This window comes from Ceratosolen solmsi, unplaced genomic scaffold (assembly GCF_000503995.2).
Source record: "Ceratosolen solmsi marchali unplaced genomic scaffold, CerSol_1.0 scaffold14, whole genome shotgun sequence".
Classification (NCBI taxonomy): Eukaryota; Metazoa; Arthropoda; class Insecta; order Hymenoptera; family Agaonidae; genus Ceratosolen; species Ceratosolen solmsi.
In genome coordinates this window covers 8955763-8960724 of record NW_011948420.1, presented here as the reverse complement: position 1 = coordinate 8960724, position 4962 = coordinate 8955763, and positions in this window count along the sequence as shown.

Below are 4962 nucleotides of genomic sequence, written 5' to 3'. Positions count from 1 at the left end.
TGGCAAATACGTTTTAATTTTACAATTTAAGAATTAAACTTTGACTTTGAACAATAACTTTACATTTACTTAATTGAAAAGTTCTATAGTCGAGTATAAATGCTTACTACGCGATACATTCGTATGATTATATTTTATTGTGAATTTCCAAAACAAAAGAAAATAAACAAAAAACGAAAAACTATATCGCTACGTCCTTTGTTACTTAATAAGGACTTTATTAGAAATTGAATTATAATTTTATTATATAGTTTACAATAATATAAGCCTAATAATGACGATGCTTTGAAATAAAATATGAATAAATTATAAACAAATGTCAATTAAAATTATAAATAAAAGGCTTTAATTTGAATTGTCGACGGAACCTCGAGCAATGCTGTATTCCTTCTTAAAAATCAGAAAAATACAATCACATTGAGGAGTGACATATCTTAGCAAACATTCAAAAAAGAAAGTTTTATGCATCTTTTAAAAAATAAATCCTTTAATAGTGGATCAAAACTGGTTTGATATTCGAATTAAAAAACAAAAACAAAAACAAAAACAAAAACAAAAAAATACAAAAAAAAAAAACAAAACAAAACAAAAAAAAAACAGATATTCTAAAGCTGTTAGAGTTAAATAAAATGCAATCCATTAAAGATCAGATTAAAATTTTAAACGCTTTCATCTCAAGAGAACATTATCTTGGATAGTGGATATGATAACTTGTTCATAAAAAGTTTGATCGAATTATTATTTGACGTGAATATTCGTAATCGTATGCACATTCCTATTTTATTGTTAAAGACGAATAAATTTAGTTTTAAGTTACCACGATTTTTGGAAATGATATTTTAATTAGCTTTATAAATAAATCGTCATACTTTATTCGGATTTTATCTTAAAAGGCAAATTTAATATAATATACGTTGGAGCGCATATAGTTCAGTAAGTATAATTAAAAAATTATTACTTGAAACAAAGAAATGTGTTCTTTTTCTTTTTTTTTTTTTTTTTATTAATTAATGACTGTGTTGTTTCATTAGTACATCAATATACTTGAAATATCTCCTATAATTTACGATTTTGAATATTTATATAGTGAATTTTATTGTGAAATATTAAAAATTGTTTTTTTTTGTTTTTTTTTTTGTTTTTGTTTAACAGTCGTTTAGATCATTAAAAATTAAGGTGTTCATTATATATATATATAATACCTCCATTACCGCGACTACTTAATTGGTAATACGAGACCATTATAAAATGACTGACTACGATGCACAAGAGAATTATCATATAATACAAGAATTGAAAAGTGGATTATTATGAATAATGTATAATTCATAATGAACATGAAAGCAAATGTAATCCTATATGAATGGCATTAGATATGTGCCTCGTTGCAGGCTTTGATTAAAAAAAAAAAAAAAGGCGACAATATTTTTATGAAAAAATGTCTGTTTCGAAGCATAATTTTTAGAATCTCGATGGCCGAGACCATTCGAAGAGCAACCGAGTGTCGATAAATAAACGAGGAGAATTCGTTCGCACGGGAATGAAGGGGTTAAAGTCACGGAATAGCCAGTCGACAAATGAAAGAAACGGAAAGAAAGGATTATAGGTATGCATACAGTCCCATGAGATTATGGAATCGCGATGTCCTCGAGCAGTTTTCTTCTCTCCCTGTTGTTACCCCGAGTGCTCGGAAGTCACCGTCGGCTTCCTACAAACTGCGCAAATGGCCATTCACCTCGGGTTTCTATCGTCCCCGCACGTCATTAGGGAACCTCGGCCACAGAGTGCCGTGAGAAGCCATGATGAGCGCCTCCCCGAGGACTCGGGAATCGAAGAGAATTATCGCGCCTTTTGTTTGCACCGATTGGCACATCTCCTAGAACGAGTTTTGCAAGCCGAGCACCGCCGGGGTCTTTTGTCTTGGAGATTCGCAATAATTTTTCAGAGCTATGAACGAGCTGACTCGGACATTGATATGGCCAACCGTTCCTGATTAGTTTCTTTTTCCTACGGCTTTCTATATTGAGAGATTGTGCTCCCTTCGTTGGAACTTGTTTGTTTTCAATGTTTGGAGATAGAGATTGGGAATTCACACCTCTTCTTCGACGATCACAATCTTCGCGTAAGAGACGAAATTTTTCAATTTACTCATTCACGACGAATTATCGACATTTGATTAAATGACCTACACCTTCGTTAATAACAAGCCAATTAAAATCTTACCAAGTATAATTCTTTTAAAAGACGAAATAATACAAGTAATGGTTGATAATATAGGAGAAACTTTTTCCATACATTTTGTTAATTCTATGTGTTTGTCTCCCTTTGAAGCACAAAGATTTCAACTAATCGTCTGTATATCGAACTACGTTACGTTTGGTACAAAAACAATACATACTCGAATTTCGTACAATTGCGTGCTCAAGCGAATGTTAATAATTCTTGGAATTTGAAAAAATGCATATTATTTGATATATTTTTCAATCCATCTATAGGAATTTCACATTTACTCATATGTTATACTAGCACACAATAAACAATCCATTACAGTTTCAATGAAATTGGTAATTTTAATTTACGTCGTATTATCGTTACGGGGCACATAATTCGAAAATTCTGCAGTAAATAAATAGTTGATCGAGTTTGATGAAAGCGCTTTAATAAGCCTCATATTACGCATAATGGCTGCGAGGAAGGGATGAAGATTTAGAAAATACCGTTGCTGAAACTAAAGCTAAACTTTACAAAAGCTATAGCATAACGAAAAGAATGTTTCCTCATCGAATTTACTAGGAAAACATTTTATACCGCTCGCTAAATAATTGACTTTAGCGACTAAACGTCAAATAATTGTGTCTTTATTTAAATTCAGTTATAAATCGGTTATTAACATTATTTTCTATTTGCCCGTTTAAAAAACGAAGAACGAATGAAAAAAAAAAAACATTTTTTAAAAATCTAGTATCTATAAAACTTTCTCCCATGGACCGTAGAAATGATAATGAATTTTAATACTTATAAAGCTGTAATTTTACATAAATTGTAAATAATAAAGAATGCGTTAAAATGATTGGACATTGTTAATGAAATTAATGAATTTTACTTTAGGCTTATCGTGGATCTAACATCTATGATTATCTATAATTGTTATATGCTTTTATTTTATTTTATTTTATTTTATTTTTTCATAATCTTGAAAGCTTTATTATTACTACGACCTTTTATTAAAAAATATGCATTTAAATGTTAATGCATTCGAAGCGCCTACTTTATTAGAGAAATCGTATAAGGAAAGCAATTTTTAATTCTTTCCCAAGAATTCTCGTGTTTGTATTCAATAAAATTCATCATGAATATGCTTTATTAATAATAAAAGAATATTGTGTACATTCATCAACAAAATTACCGACTAACAAAAGCAGCCTATTTCTCCTTTGATATTCGACCTTGTTCAAGAAGACAAAAAGGAAAAGAAGAAGAAGAAGAAGAAGAAGAAGAAGAAGAAGAGGAAGAAGTGCAGCTTGAATGAAGAGATTTGGTAGAAAAAAGTTAACAACCTTTAAAGAGTTATTCTAGTCATTAAATAATCAGAATTCAAGCTTCAAAGTCCATACTAAATCACCGTTCCTCTATTATTCTTTAATTTAATCATCCGTTCACTTGTTATTATTTTAATTATATTAATACGTTTATGTAAAATTTCTTTTAATATATTGTCAATATGTCCCCGATAAAGTTTATAATTTATCCTTTATTAATTTAATTGGATTGCATAAAACACGTACTTTCTTATTTTATGGAAGGAGAGTTTATCGGTCAGTGAGATAATCTATACGTACCACTTAATCATATGCATACATATATAATTATTAAATAATAATTATGGTATGCTTAAAGCGTATAAGTCAATTGTCTCTCAAAATATGAATTTATTCATTTAATTAAATACATTAAACGATAAGTTTGTAGATGAAAACGGTGACTTTATCGCTTGAGAATCATAAAAACACATATATGTCTTTTTAGACTTGATAAATAATCTTCAAATTCTAATTTCTTCACTATTTACGTATTATTATTATTATTATTATTATTATTATTATTATTATTATTATTATCATAATTGTTATTATTATTTATTATTTATTATTGTATTCAGATCAGGTCAACTTGTTGTTTATATTTACAAAGTAAGATTAAGTTTACTTTTACCACAATTGAAAGAATTTAAGGCTTTATACTTCGTGAGAAACTTTCAACAGTTAAATATATTTGCATTGATTTGTAACAATCATTGTGATTTTCTATTATTAACTATAACAAAGTTGAAATCTTTAACAGAAAATTGTCAATAATGATTTAATTGCATTGCAAATAAATAAAAAATAAAAAAATCCTATATATTCACGACTGTTTCGCCCGTTAGATTATACTCGACAGTCATACCAATATTGTTTATCGATAAGCTACTATAATACTGTTTATGATCGTCATATCGATTAATAATCGGCGCTTGAACACTTTGTTAATAGAATTCATTGATTTGAGTGGAAAACTCGACGCGGCAGCTCGAAAATGACCTCTCGTGCACGCGTATCGGCGGGAAATGGTCGATCGTTAATACAACGGTCCTTATAGAAACTGCGAAATCATTTATTCCGTTAACTTCCTCGGGGAGGGTTAGTTCAGAATGCTGATACTCGTATGCGAATCGCCAAGAGTCAAAGTGTCGCTCAAGAGCAAACGTAGGCCAGAAATTAGAAGTGGACGAGTCGCGTGCGTGACGATCCTGTTGGCTCGACTTTCAGCTTTCAGCTCGAGAAAAATAATTGAAAAGGAAACAGTGCTGCCGACGATGACTCCTAAGGCCGTATCTCCCCGAGGCCAGACAACCAATACAGGCTAATGTTTCCCGGGTTCTTGAAATGCTTCGGCAGCCGAGTCCCCCCCCCCCCCCCCCCG